Source organism: Eucyclogobius newberryi, unplaced genomic scaffold, assembly GCF_026437365.1.
Source record: "Eucyclogobius newberryi isolate DKJ021-1_F unplaced genomic scaffold, fEucNew1.0.hap1 SCAF_4, whole genome shotgun sequence".
Classification (NCBI taxonomy): Eukaryota; Metazoa; Chordata; class Actinopteri; order Gobiiformes; family Gobiidae; genus Eucyclogobius; species Eucyclogobius newberryi.
In genome coordinates this window covers 40,701,184-40,717,061 of record NW_027316056.1, presented here as the reverse complement: position 1 = coordinate 40,717,061, position 15,878 = coordinate 40,701,184, and positions in this window count along the sequence as shown.

Below are 15,878 nucleotides of genomic sequence, written 5' to 3'. Positions count from 1 at the left end.
TGCTGGTCTCTGGACCGGCTGTGGTGGGCTCTGAAACCTGCTCTGGTGGGCTCTGAACCCTGCTGTAGCTGGATCTGAACCTGCTGTGGTTGGCTCTGAACCCTGCTGTGGTGGGCTCTGGACCTGCAGTGGTGGGCTCTGGACCTGCTGTGGTGGGCTCTGAACCCTGGTGTGGCGGGCTCTGAACCAGCTGTGGTTGGCTCTGAACCCTGCTGTGGTGGGCTCTGGACCTGCAGTGGTGGGCTCTGGACCTGCTGTTGTGGGCTCTGAACCCTGCTGTGGTGGGCTCTGAACCTGCTGTGGTGGGCTCTGGACCTGCTTTGGTGGGCTCTGAACCCTGCTGTGGTGGGCTCTGAACCTGCTCTGGCGGGCTCTGAACCTGCTGTGGCGGGCTCCGAACCTGCTGTGGTGGGCTCTGATCCCTGCTGTTGTGGGCTCTGGACCTGCTGTGGTGGGCTCTGAACCCTGCTGTGGTGGGCTCTGAACCTGCTCTGGCTGGCTCTGAACCTGCTGTGGTAGGCTCTGAACCTGCTCTGGTGGGCTCTGAACCTGCCGTGGTGGGCTCTGAACCCTGCTGTAGTGGGCTCTGAACCTGCTGTGGTGGGCTCTGAACACTGCTGTTTTGGGCTCTGAACCCTGCTGTGGTGGGCTCTGAACCAGCTGTGGTGGGCTCTGAACACTTCTGTGGTGGGCTCTGAACCTGCTCTGGCGGGCTCTGAACCTGCTGTGGCGGGTTATGAACCTGCTGTGGTGGGCTTTGGACCCTTCTGTGGTGGGCTCTGAACCTGCTGTGGTGGGCTCTTAACCCTGCTGTGTTGGGCTCTACCCTGCTGTGGTGGGCTTTGGACCCTACTGGGGTGGGCTCTGAACCTGCTGTGGTGGGCCCTTAACCCTGCTGTGGTGGGCTCTGAACACTTCTGTGGTGGGCTCTGAACCTGCTGTGGTGGGCTCTGAACCCTGCTGTGGTGGTCTCTGGACCTGCTGTGGTGGGCTCTGAAACCTGCTCTGGTGGGCTCTGAACCCTGCTGTATTGGGATCTGAACCTGCTGTGGTGGGCTCTGAAACCTGCTCTGGTGGGCTCTGAACCCTGCTGTATTGGGATCTGGACCTGCTGTGGTGGGCTCTGAACCCTGGTGTGGCGGGCTCTGAACCAGCTGTGGTGGGCTCTGAACCCTGCTGTGGTGGGCTCTGGACCTGCTGTGGTGGGCTCTGGACCTGCTGTTGTGGGCTCTGAACCCTGCTGTGGTGGGCTCTGAACCTGCTGTGGTGGGCTCTGGACCTGCTTTGGTGGGCTCTGAACCCTGCTGTGGTGGGCTCTGAACCTGCTCTGGCGGGCTCTGAACCTGCTGTGGCGGGCTCTGAACCTGCTGTGGTGGGCTCTGAACCTGCTGTGGTGGGCTCTGGACCTGCTGTGGTGGGCTCTGAACCCTGCTGTGGTGGGCTCTTAACCCTCTGTGGTGGGCTCTGAACACTGCTGTGGTGGGCTCTGAACACTGCTGTGGTGGGCTCTGAACCTGCTGTGGTGGGCTCTGAACCTGCTGTGGTGGGCTCTGAACACTGCTGTGGTGGGCTCTGAACCCTCTGTGGTGGGCTCTGAACCTGCTGTGGTGGGCTCTGAACACTGCTGTGGTGGGCTCTGAACACTGCTGTGGTGGGCTCTGAACCTGCTGTGGTGGGCTCTGAACACTGCTGTGGTGGGCTCTGAACACTGCTGTGGTGGGCTCTGAACCTGCTGTGGTGGACTCTGAACACTGCTGTGGTGGGCTCTGAACACTGCTGTGGTGGGCTCTGAACCTGCTGTGGTGGGCTCTGAACCTGCTGTGGTGGGCTCTGAACCTGCTGTGGTGGGCTCTGAACCTGCTCTGGTGGGCTCTGAACCTGCCGTGGTGGGCTCTGAACCCTGCTGTAGTGGGCTCTGAACCTGCTCTGGTGGGCTCTGAACACTGCTGTTTTGGGCTCTGAACCCTGCTGTGGTGGGCTCTGAACCAGCTGTGGTGGGCTCTGAACACTTCTGTGGTGGGCTCTGAACACTGCTGTGGTGGGCTTAACACTGCTGTGGTGGGCTCTGAACACTGCTGTGGTGGGCTCTGAACCTGCTGTGGTGGGCTCTGAACCTGCTGTGGTGGACTCTGAACACTGCTGTGGTGGGCTCTGAACACTGCTGTGGTGGGCTCTGAACCCTCTGTGGTGGGCTCTGAACCTGCTGTGGTGGGCTCTGAACACTGCTGTGGTGGGCTCTGAACACTGCTGTGGTGGGCTCTGAACCTGCTGTGGTGGGCTCTGAACACTGCTGTGGTGGGCTCTGAACACTGCTGTGGTGGGCTCTGAACCTGCTGTGGTGGACTCTGAACACTGCTGTGGTGGGCTCTGAACACTGCTGTGGTGGGCTCTGAACCTGCTGTGGTGGGCTCTGAACCTGCTGTGGTGGGCTCTGAACCTGCTGTGGTGGGCTCTGAACCTGCTCTGGTGGGCTCTGAACCTGCCGTGGTGGGCTCTGAACCCTGCTGTAGTGGGCTCTGAACCTGCTCTGGTGGGCTCTGAACACTGCTGTTTTGGGCTCTGAACCCTGCTGTGGTGGGCTCTGAACCAGCTGTGGTGGGCTCTGAACACTTCTGTGGTGGGCTCTGAACACTGCTGTGGTGGGCTCTGAACACTGCTGTGGTGGGCTCTGAACACTGCTGTGGTGGGCTCTGAACCTGCTGTGGTGGGCTCTGAACCTGCTGTGGTGGACTCTGAACACTGCTGTGGTGGGCTCTGAACACTGCTGTGGTGGGCTCTGAACCTGCTGTGGTGGGCTCTGAACCTGCTGTGGTGGGCTCTGAACCTGCTGTGGTGGGCTCTGAACCTGCTCTGGTGGGCTCTGAACCTGCCGTGGTGGGCTCTGAACCCTGCTGTAGTGGGCTCTGAACCTGCTGTGGTGGGCTCTGAACACTGCTGTTTTGGGCTCTGAACCCTGCTGTGGTGGGCTCTGAACCAGCTGTGGTGGGCTCTGAACACTGCTGTGGTGGGCTCTGAACACTGCTGTGGTGGGCTCTGAACACTGCTGTGGTGGGCTCTGAACCTGCTGTGGTGGGCTCTGAACCTGCTGTGGTGGGCTCTGAACCTGCTGTGGTGGGCTCTGAACCTGCTGTGGTGGGCTCTGAACCTGCTGTTGTGTGACTGCATGTTTATGAATAAATTGTATATAAATAATGAATAAATTATGAATACATTATGTTACATTACATAAATTATGGATAAATTAAGAATAAGATCATAAATAATTTATGAATAAATGATACATAAATTATGAATACATTAAACACTAATTATGAATAAATTATGTATAAATAATTGATACATTATCAATACAATTATAGATAAAATATACATAAATTAAGAATACGTTATGGGATGAATAGTGAATAAATGATGTATGAATGATCCATAAACATGGCGCTCATACGGGTCACGCGGTGTTTCCATGGAAACATGCAGCACATTGTCTCAGAGGCGTGTCCTGCCCTGTGGCGCCCCCTCGCGGCCTCACGCGCGCCTCACACACGCGCCACTGTTCTATTCCCGTCCTGCGCGCACTCAGACGCGGCACAGCCATTTTCACGCGACAGACGGCGCCGGCGGAGCACCAGAACCGGGCTGCATTCTCGGGCCAACGGCGGCATTAACGGGCTCTTGTCGGTGTAACTACGGCCACACCCTTCAAAGCTCTCCGTTTACCGGGAACTCGAGCGCGTCGGCCCGGGACGTGCGGCGGTGTCGGCTCTGGAGCGGATTTAGCTGCGCCACGGCTGCGATCAGGTAAAGCGGTCCTTCTAATGGTTTAATGCGGCTTTGGGTGAGCTGTGGCAGACGGGCCCGCGGTGCACGCTGGGCCGGCCTGCTCTGCCGCGGTGCACCGGGAGAACCGGGAGCACCCGGAGCACCGGGAGCATCCGCGGGGATCGGGGCCGCGAGCTGCGGGAGGCGGGGGGGTTTATATAATGCGTGCGCAGAGGACACAGGACGCACCGCGCGGATCCGTGTCCTCTGCGCACAACATCCACATCTGCCCCGCGGCGGAGCCGCTCCATCAGGCCGCAAACCGGGGCCACAACACCGCCTGGAACCGGGGACTAAACCAGGACTAAACCAGGTCTAAACCAGGACTAAACCAGAACTAAACCAGGGCTAAACCAGGACTAAACCAGGACTAAACCAGGACTAAACCAGGGCTAAACCAGAACTAAACCAGGGCTAAACCAGGTCTAAACCAGGGCTAAACCAGGTCCAAACAAGGACTAAACCAGGGCTAAACCAGGTCCAAACAAGGACTAAACCAGGTCCAAACCAGGACTAAACCAGGTCCAAACCAGGACTAAACCGGGTCTAAACCAAGTCTTAACAAGGACTAAACCGGGGTAAACCGGGACTGAACCAGGACTGAACCAGGCCTAAATAAAGACTAAACCAGGACCAAACCAGGACTAAACCTGGACGAAACCAAGTCTTAACAAGGACTAAACCAGGTCAAAACCAGGTCAAAACCAGGTCAAAACCAGGTCAAAACCAGGTCAAAACCAGGTCTAAACCTGGATGAAACCAAGTCTTAACAAGGACTAAACCAGGACTAAACCAGGACTAAACCAGGACTAAACCAGGACTAAACCAGGACTAAACGAAGACTAAACCAGGACTAAACCAGGACTAAACCAAGTCTTAACAAGGACTAAACCAGGACTAAACCAGGACTAAACCAGGACTAAACCAGGACTAAACCAGGACTAAACGAAGACTAAACCAGGACTAAACCAGGACTAAACCAAGTCTTAACAAGGACTAAACCAGGACTAAACCAGGACTAAACCAGGACTAAACCAAGACTAAACCAAGACTAAACCAAGACTAAACCAAGACTAAACCAAGACTAAACCAGGACTAAACCAGGACTAAACCTGGACTAAACCTGGACTAAACCAGGTCTAAATTTGGACTAAACTAAGACTAAACCAGGACTAAACCAGGACTAAACCGGGACTAAACCAAGACTAAACCAGGACTAAACCAAGACCAAACCAAGACCAAACCAAGACCAAACCAAGTCTTAAAAAGGACTAAACCAGGACTAAACCAAGACTAAACCAAGACTAAACCAAGACTAAACCAAGACTAAACCAGGACTAAACCAGGACTAAACCAGCTCTAAACCAGGTCAAAACCAGGACTAAACCAGGTCAAAACCAGGACTAAACCAGGACTAAACCAGGACTAAACCAGGACTAAACTAGGACTAAACTAGGACTAAACTAGGACTAAACTGGGACTAAACTAGGACTAAACTGGGACTAAACTAGGACTAAACCGGGCCTAAACAAGGACTAAACCAAGACCAAACCAAGTCTTAAAAAGGACTAAACCAGGACTAAACCAGGACTAAACCAGGACTAAACCAAGACTAAACCAGGACTAAACCAGGACTAAACCAGGACTAAACCAGGTCTAAACCAGGTCTAAACCAGGTCTAAACCAAGTCTAAACTAAGTCTAAACTAAGTCTAAACTAGGACGAAACCTGGACGAAACCAGGACGAAACCAGGACTAAACCAGTCCTAAAACGGGTCCAAACCTGGTCCAAACCGGGCCTAAACCAGGACTAAACCAGGACTAAAACGGGTCTAAACCGGGTCCAAACCAGGACTAAACCAGGACTAAACCAGGGCTGAACATGGATGGTTTGCCCTGTGCAACGTGGCCTCTCCACAGACCTGACCCGTGAGACACGGCCTCTGATTTGTTATTATTTATGGAGATATAATAATTGTTTTTGTTTTTGCTATTCTGTGTTTGATTTTCAAACGGCTCCTCATTGGTCCATCTCTGAGTGACGGCTGGATTCGACCAATCACGGTCAAGTTTCCTCCAGATTTATTTATTTACATTTATTTTATTTAAATCAGAGAAAACAAAATGCAAAAAACCAAACACAAAGTTGTTTTAATGTCACTGTTTCTCACTAAAATATAAATTTATTCAAAGTGAAAGTATTTAGAGTACTACAAATTTATGTTTTAATGTTTCTCTGGGTTTGGATTTTCTTTTTCCAAGTTGTTTAAATTTGTTCTCAAAATACAAAATATCTGAAATAAAATACTTTGTTAGTAAATAAAATACATTGTTTTAATGTTGAAGTAGTCGAAATAATCCAACTATTTAAAAAGAAAACTTGAGGGAGGAGCCTCTGAGGGAGGAGCCTCTGGAGGAAGAGCATCTGAGGGAGGAGCCTCTGGAGGAGGAGCATCTGAGGGAGGAGCCTCTGAGGGAGGAGCCTCTGAGGGAGGAGCCTCTGGAGGAGGAGCATCTGAGGGAGGAGCCTCTGAGGGAGGAGCCTCTGGAGGAGGAGCATCTGAGGGAGGAGCCTCTGAGGGAGGAGCCTCTGGAGGAAGAGCATCTGAGGGAGGAGCCTCTGGAGGAGGAGCATCTGAGGGAGGAGCCTCTGAGGGAGGAGCCTCTGGAGGAGGAGCATCTGAGGGAGGAGCCTCTGAGGGAGGAGCCTCTGGAGGAGGAGCCTCTGAGGACAGACGCGTCACGGCTTTAGTAGTGGGTGTGATAAAAGAAAAATTGGGCCGTGTTAGCCCCTCCTCTAGCGTTGCAGGGGGGGCGTGTTAGCCCCTCCTCTGGTGTTGCTGGCGGGGGCGTGTTAGCCCCTCCTCTAGCGTTGCTGGGGGGCTTGTTAGCCCCTCCTCTGGCGTTGCTGGGGGGGCGTGTTAGCCCCTCCTCTGGCGTTGCTGGGGGGGCGTGTTAGCCCCTCCTCTAGCGTTGCTGGGGGGCGTGTTAGCCCCTCCTCTGGCGTTGCTGGGGGGGCGTGTTAGCCCCTCCTTTAGCGTTGCTGGGGGGCGTGTTAGCCCCCCCTCTAGCGTTGCTGGGGGGCGTTAGCCCCTCCTCTGGCGTTGCTGGGGGGGCGTGTTAGCCCCTCCTCTGGCGTTGCTGGGGGGCGTGTTAGCCCTCCTTTAGCGTTGCTGGGGGGCGTGTTAGCCCCTCCTCTAGCGTTGCTGGGGGGCGTGTTAGCCCTTCCTCTGGCGTTGCTGGGGGGCGTGTTAGCCCTTCCTCTGGCGTTGCTGGGGGGCGTGTTAGCCCCTCCTTTAGCGTTGCTGGGGGGCGTGTTAGCCCCTCCTCTAGCGTTGCTGGGGGGCGTGTTAGCCCTTCCTCTGGCGTTGCTGGGGGGCGTGTTAGCCCCTCCTCTGGCGTTGCTGGGGGGGCGTGTTAGCCCCTCCTTTAACGTTGCTGGGGGGCGTGTTAGCCCCTCCTCTAGCGTTGCAGGGGGGGCGTGTTAGCCCCTCCTCTAGCGTTGCTGGGGGGCGTGTTAGCCCTTCCTCTGGCGTTGCTGGGGGGGGCGTGTTAGCCCCTCCTCTGGCGTTCCTGTTAGTCCCTCCTCTAGCGTTGCTGGGGGTGTGTGTTAGCCCCTCCTCTGGCGTTGCTGGGGGCGTGTTAGCCCCCCCTCTGGCGTTACTGGGGGGGGGCGTGTTAGCCCCTACTCTAGCGTTGCTGGGGGGCGTGTTAGCCCCTCCTCTAGCGTTGCAGGGGGGGCGTGTTAGCCCTTCCTCTGGCGTTGCTGGGGGGCGTGTTAGCCCCTCCTCTGGCGTTGCTGGGGGGCGTGTTAGCCCCTCCTCTGGCGTTGCTGGGGGGCGTGTTAGCCCCTCCTCTAGCGTTGCTGGAGGGCGTGTTAGCCCCTCCTCTGGCGTTGCTTGGGGGGGCGTGTTAGCCCCTCCTCTAGCGTTGCTGGGGGGCGTGTTAGCCCCTCCTCTAGCGTTGCTGGGGGGCGTGTTAGCCCCTCCTCTGGCATTGCTGCGGGCGTGTTAGCCCCTCCTCTGGCGTTGCTGGGGGCGTGTTAGCCCCTCCTCTAGCGTTGCTGGGGGGCGTGTTAGCCCCTCCTCTGGTGTTGCTGGCGGGGGCGTGTTAGCCCCTCCTCTAGCGTTGCTGGGGGGCTTGTTAGCCCCTCCTCTGGCGTTGCTGGGGGGGCGTGTTAGCCCCTCCTCTGGCGTTGCTGGGGGGGCGTGTTAGCCCCTCCTCTAGCGTTGCTGGGGGGCGTGTTAGCCCCTCCTCTGGCGTTGCTGGGGGGCGTGTTAGCCCCTCCTTTAGCGTTGCTGGGGGGCGTGTTAGCCCCCCCTCTAGCGTTGCTGGGGGGCGTTAGCCCCTCCTCTGGCATTGCTGGGGGGGCGTGTTAGCCCCTCCTCTGGCGTTGCTGGGGGGCGTGTTAGCCCTCCTTTAGCGTTGCTGGGGGGCGTGTTAGCCCTTCCTCTGGCGTTGCTGGGGGGCGTGTTAGCCCTTCCTCTGGCGTTGCTGGGGGGCGTGTTAGCCCCTCCTTTAGCGTTGCTGGGGGGCGTGTTAGCCCCTCCTCTAGCGTTGCTGGGGGGCGTGTTAGCCCTTCCTCTGGCGTTGCTGGGGGGCGTGTTAGCCCCTCCTCTGGCGTTGCTGGGGGGGCGTGTTAGCCCCTCCTTTAACGTTGCTGGGGGGCGTGTTAGCCCCTCCTCTAGCGTTGCAGGGGGGGCGTGTTAGCCCCTCCTCTAGCGTTGCTGGGGGGCGTGTTAGCCCTTCCTCTGGCGTTGCTGGGGGGGGCGTGTTAGCCCCTCCTCTGGCGTTCCTGTTAGTCCCTCCTCTAGCGTTGCTGGGGGTGTGTGTTAGCCCCTCCTCTGGCGTTGCTGGGGGCGTGTTAGCCCCCCCTCTGGCGTTACTGGGGGGGGGCGTGTTAGCCCCTACTCTAGCGTTGCTGGGGGGCGTGTTAGCCCCTCCTCTAGCGTTGCAGGGGGGGCGTGTTAGCCCTTCCTCTGGCGTTGCTGGGGGGCGTGTTAGCCCCTCCTCTGGCGTTGCTGGGGGGCGTGTTAGCCCCTCCTCTGGCGTTGCTGGGGGGCGTGTTAGCCCCTCCTCTAGCGTTGCTGGAGGGCGTGTTAGCCCCTCCTCTGGCGTTGCTTGGGGGGGCGTGTTAGCCCCTCCTCTAGCGTTGCTGGGGGGCGTGTTAGCCCCTCCTCTAGCGTTGCTGGGGGGCGTGTTAGCCCCTCCTCTGGCATTGCTGCGGGCGTGTTAGCCCCTCCTCTGGCGTTGCTGGGGGCGTGTTAGCCCCTCCTCTAGCGTTGCTGGGGGGCGTGTTAGCCCCTCCTCTGGCGTTGCTGGGGGCGTGTTAGCCCCTCCTTTAGCGTTGCTGGGGGGCGTTAGCCCCTCCTCTGGCGTTGCTGGGGGGGCGTGTTAGCCCCTCCTCTGGCGTTGCTGGGGGGCGTGTTAGCCCTCCTTTAGCGTTGCTGGGGGGCGTGTTAGCCCCCCCTCTAGCGTTGCTGGGGGGCGTGTTAGCCCCTCCTCTAGCGTTGCTGGGGGCGTGGTGAGGGCCGATCATTGCCGCTTGCAGCTTTATTTCTTCCTCTCTGAGTCTGAGCTGCTGCAGCTCGTCACGAGTCAGGTCACTTTGGTTTTGGTCCTCACATGGTGCAGTCGGAGGTGTGGTTCTGGTTTAGACCCCGGTGAGGAGCCTCTGGGGGAGGAGCCTCTGGGGGAGGACCCTCTGGGGGAGGAGGGGGAGGAGCCTCTGGGGGAGGAGCCTCTGCACTGTTTTATCTGAGTCAGTTCTTTATCTGTCACTCACAGACGTCGACCTCAGTCTCAAACTATCATATTATTAACACTTATGGTAAAAGTATTCGACACGTGTATTTATGGTAAAAGTATTCGACACGTGTATTTATGGTAAAAGTATTCGACACGTGTATTTATGGTAAATGTATTCGACACGTGAATTTATGGTAAAAGTATTCGACACGTGTATTTATGGTAAAAGTATCAGACACGTGTATTTATGGTAAAAGTATCGGACACGTGTATTTATGGTAAAAGTATCGGACACGTGTATTTATGGTAAAAGTATCAGACACGTGTATTTATGGTAAAAGTATCCGACACGTGTATTTATGGTAAAAGTATCAGACACGTGTATTTATGGTAAAAGTATCGGACACGTGTATTTATGGTAAAAGTATCGGACACGTGTATTTATGGTAAAAGTATCGGACACGTGTATTTATGGTAAAAGTATCGGACACGTGTATTAATGGTAAAAGTATTCGACACGTGTATTAATGGTAAAAGTATTCGACTCGTGTATTTATGGTAAAAGTATTAGACACGTGTATTTATGGTAAAAGTATTAGACACGTGTATTTATGGTAAAAGTATTCGACACGTGTATTTCAGGTAAAAGTATTCGACACGTGTATTTATGGTAAAAGTATTAGACACGTGTATTTATGGTAAAAGTATTAGACACGTGTATTTATGGTAAAAGTATTCGACACGTGTATTTATGGTAAAAGTATTCGACACGTGTATTTATGGTAAAAGTATTCGACACGTGTATTTATGGTAAAAGTATTCGACACGTGTATTTATGGTAAAAGTATTCGACACGTGTATTTATGGTAAAAGTATTCGACACGTGTATTTATGGTAAAAGTATTCGACACGTGTATTTATGGTAAAAGTATTCGACACGTGTATTTATGGTAAAAGTATTCGACACGTGTATTTATGGTAAAAGTATTCGACACGTGTATTTATGGTAAAAGTATTCGACACGTGTATTTATGGTAAAAGTATTCGACACGTGTATTTATGGTAAAAGTATTCGACACGTGTATTTATGGTAAAAGTATTCGACACGTGTATTTATGGTAAAAGTATTCGACACGTGTATTTATGGTAAAAGTATTCGACACGTGTATTTATGGTAAAAGTATCCGACACGTGTATTTATGGTAAAAGTATCGGACACGTGTATTTATGGTAAAAGTATCGGACACGTGTATTTATGGTAAAAGTATCGGACACGTGTATTTATGGTAAAAGTATCCGACACGTGTATTTATGGTAAAAGTATCGGACACGTGTATTTATGGTAAAAGTATCGGACACGTGTATTTATGGTAAAAGTATCCGACACGTGTATTAATGGTAAAAGTATTCGACACGTGTATTAATGGTAAAAGTATTCGACTCGTGTATTTATGGTAAAAGTATTAGACACGTGTATTTATGGTAAAAGTATTAGACACGTGTATTTATGGTAAAAGTATTCGACACGTGTATTTCAGGTAAAAGTATTCGACACATGTATTTATGGTAAAAGTATTAGACACGTGTATTTATGGTAAAAGTATTCGACACGTGTATTTATGGTAAAAGTATTCGACACGTGTATTTATGGTAAAAGTATTCGACACGTGTATTTATGGTAAAAGTATTCGACACGTGTATTTATGGTAAAAGTATTCGACACGTGTATTTATGGTAAAAGTATTCGACACGTGTATTTATGGTAAAAGTATTCGACACGTGTATTTATGGTAAAAGTATTCGACACGTGTATTTATGGTAAAAGTATTCGACACGTGTATTTATGGTAAAAGTATTCGACACGTGAATTTATGGTAAAAGTATCCGACACGTGTATTTATGGTAAAAGTATCCGACACGTGTATTTATGGTAAAAGTATCGGACACGTGTATTTATGGTAAAAGTATCGGACACGTGTATTTATGGTAAAAGTATCGGACACGTGTATTTATGGTAAAAGTATCGGACACGTGTATTTATGGTAAAAGTATCAGACACGTGTATTTATGGTAAAAGTATCGGACACGTGTATTTATGGTAAAAGTATCGGACACGTGTATTTATGGTAAAAGTATCGGACACGTGTATTTATGGTAAAAGTATCGGACACGTGTATTTATGGTAAAAGTATCGGACACGTGTATTTATGGTAAAAGTATCCGACACGTGTATTAATGGTAAAAGTATTCGACACGTGTATTAATGGTAAAAGTATTCGACTCGTGTATTTATGGTAAAAGTATCGGACACGTGTATTAATGGTAAAAGTATTAGACACGTGTATTTATGGTAAAAGTATTAGACACGTGTATTTATGGTAAAAGTATTCGACACGTGTATTTCAGGTAAAAGTATTCGACACATGTATTTATGGTAAAAGTATTAGACACGTGTATTTATGGTAAAAGTATTCGACACGTGTATTTATGGTAAAAGTATTCGACACGTGTATTTCAGGTAAAAGTATTCGACACATGTATTTATGGTAAAAGTATTAGACACGTGTATTTATGGTAAAAGTATTCGACACGTGTATTTATGGTAAAAGTATTCGACACGTGTATTTCAGGTAAAAGTATTCGACACGTGTATTTATGGTAAAAGTATTAGACACGTGTATTTATGGTAAAAGTATTCGACACGTGTATTTATGGTAAAAGTATTCGACACGTGTATTTATGGTAAAAGTATTCGACTCGTGTATTTATGGTAAAAGTATTCGACACGTGTATTTATGGTAAAAGTATTCGACACGTGTATTTATGGTAAAAGTATTCGACACGTGTATTTATGGTAAAAGTATCCGACACGTGTATTTATGGTAAAAGTATTCGACACGTGTATTTATGGTAAAAGTATTCGACACGTGTATTTATGGTAAAAGTATTCGACACGTGTATTTATGGTAAAAGTATTCGACACGTGTATTTATGGTAAAAGTATTCGACACGTGTATTTATGGTAAAAGTATCCGACACGTGTATTTATGGTAAAAGTATCGGACACGTGTATTTATGGTAAAAGTATTCGACACGTGTATTTATGGTAAAAGTATTCGACACGTGTATTTATGGTAAAAGTATTCGACACGTGTATTTATGGTAAAAGTATTCGACACGTGTATTTATGATCGGTTTTCTCCGCCCCCGGTGGTTTCGACGGGCCAATCACGTGGCATTAGAACTCAGATGTGACTTCTTTATGACTTTGGGCTAAACAAGCTTTTATTTTGGCGGTCGCGACGGAATCAGAGCGTCGGTCGTTTAAACCTCGGTGGTGTTTTTTGGCGGGCTCTTTCCGAACGGGCTCTGCAAACGGCGTGAATAATTCAGGCGTGCGTTTTACGGGCGCTCGGCGAAGGCGGCGCCGCTCGGGTTTCCGTCGCAGCTGCGCGGGAAAGAGCCTTTCTGTGTTTATTTACTCGTGGTTGATATTCACGCGCGTCGGACTCTTTCCTCGCGGTTTATTTCAGCATTCGAAACATAAAATGGCGACAAGACAAACAGGACACGCCCAGGACACGCCCAGGACACGCCCAGAGAGAACAAATGAGTGCGAGACGACCAAAGTGAAGAAAATGAAGGCGATATTCTCTATATTTTTACGCATTTTTCAGTAACTCTAAGTGAGGGAAACGACTCTTTCCTTTGACTCTAATAGCGGGAGGAAGTGAAGCCCTTTCACATTAAAGCATGTACTTAAAGAGTATTTCAAGAGGTTATATTTGCTGCTACAGGAACTCAGACTTCTTCTTTCTGTAAATCGTTTTTGTTCTTTTTGTGTCGTCCAATAAGAAGAGTGTTTCCCAACCAGAGGGACGCGAGCGCTCGGCGGGGACTTCCTGTTGAACTCTTTCACGTTTAGGAAATAGTATTTGAATTAAGATGATCTAGAGGACGATCTTGGACTAAAATGTCGTTAGAACAAAAACACTTAAGAGCAATAATTGAGGATCTACTGTTCATTTATTGCCACGAGAACCGTGAAATGATGAATAATAACTAAAGTACATTTGTACATTTACGTGTGTTTGGTTTATTGTGTCAGTGGCATAAAGTACTAAAGCGTAACGTTTCATGACGCTCTATAAATGGCCTTAAAAGACAGAAATACAGAGAAAAGTGTCTAATATCACGATTAGAATGTCTAATATCACGATTAGAATGTCTAATATCACGATTAGAATGTCTAATATCACGATTAGAATGTCTAATATCACGATTAGAATGTCTAATATCACGATTAGAATGTCTAATATCACGATTAAAGTGTCTAATATGAAAGTGTCTAATATCATGAGCCATCCATCCATTTTCTACCGCTTGTTCCCTTTCGGGGTCGCGGGTGACTGGAGCCTATCCCAGTGACTTCGGGCCTTAGGCGGGGTACACCCTGGACAGTGGCCAACTTGTCTAACATCATGATTAAAGTGTCTAACATCATGATTAAAGTGTCTAACATCATGATTGAAGTGTCTAACATCATGATTAAAGTGTCTAACATCATGATTAAAGTGTCTAACATCATGATTAAAGTGTCTAACATCATGATTAAAGTGTCTAACACCATGATTAAAGTGTCTAACATCATGATTAAAGTGTCTAACATCATGATTAAAGTGTCTAACATCATGATTAAAGTGTCTAACATCATGATTAAAGTGTCTAACATCATGATTAAAGTGTCTAACATCATGATTAAAGTGTCTAACATCATGATTAAAGTGTCTAACATCATGATTAAAGTGTCTAACATCATGATTAAAGTGTCTAACACCATGATTAAAGTGTCTAACACCATGATTAAAGTGTCTAACATCATGATTAAAGTGTCTAACATCATGATTAAAGTGTCTAACATCATGATTAAAGTGTCTAACACCATGATTAAAGTGTCTAACACCATGATTAAAGTGTCTAACATCATGATTAAAGTGTCTAACATCATGATTAAAGTGTCTAACATCATGATTAAAGTGTCTAACATCATGATTAAAGTGTCTAACATCATGATTAAAGTGTCTAACATCATGATTAAAGTGTCTAACATCATGATTAAAGTGTCTAACATCATGATTAAAGTGTCTAACATCATGATTAAAGTGTCTAATATGAAAGTGTCTGAAATGTGATAAACTGCACTCGTGGCTCTAAATCTCTTTTTACTTCAGTTATTTCTCTCAAATGTTTTTATTTTCATGACGTTTATGACAAAATCGTGCTTTTATTTCAAACTCTTGCGTCGCCCAAATCTTCACCAGAAAAACTCTAAATCAAGAGGAAATTCCAGTAACATGTTTGAATGCAGCGCCCGGTCCGTCCTGCTGGTGGCGCCGCTGTCCACAACTCTCTTCATGAGGCTGAATTTATTTATTTATTTATTAAACCTGACGATGAGTCATGCTGCTGCGTCTCCCACGGCAACAGCACATCGCCACTCCATTCACAAAAACACAAACAACAAAACCTGGTTTAGACCTGGTTCTAGACCTGGTTCTAGACCTGGTTCAGACCTGGTTCTAGACCTGGTTCTAGACCTAGTTCAGACCTGGTTCAGACCTGGTTCTAGACCCGGTTCTAGACCTGGTTCTAGACCTGGTTCAGACCTGGTTCTAGACCTGGTTTAGACCTGGTTCTAGACCTAGTTCAGACCTGGTTTAGAACTGGTTCAGACCTGGTTCTAGACCTGGTTCAGACCTGGTTCAGACCTGGTTCTAGACCTGGTTCAAGACCTAGTTTAGACCTGGTTCTGACATGGTTCTAGACCCGATTCTAGACCTGGTTCTAGACCCGATTCTAGACCTGGTTCAGACCTGGTTCTAGACCTGGTTCTGACATGGTTCTAGACATGGTTCTAGACCTGGTTCTAGACCTGGTTCTAGACCCGGTTCTAGACCTGGTTCTGACATGGTTCTAGACCCGATTCTAGACCTGGTTCAGACCTGGTTCTAGACCTAGTTCAGACCTGGTTCGGACCAGGTTCTGACCAGGTTCTAGACCTGGTTCAGACCTGGTTTGTGGGGGAGGTGTGGGTGATGCTGTCGCTGTGACTTCGTGGTCAGAGTGAAAACTGGGTCAGGCTCTGCAGCGGTTTCCACGGCGACAGCATCACTGGGTCACACGGCGGCAGCAGCAGAGGTGCATCATGGGAATCGGAGTGTGTGACGTGACAAACTCACACGGGAAAAGAACGAGAGGAACAAAAACTTAAAGATCTCCAAGATATAGATATATTCAATTATTTTAAAAAG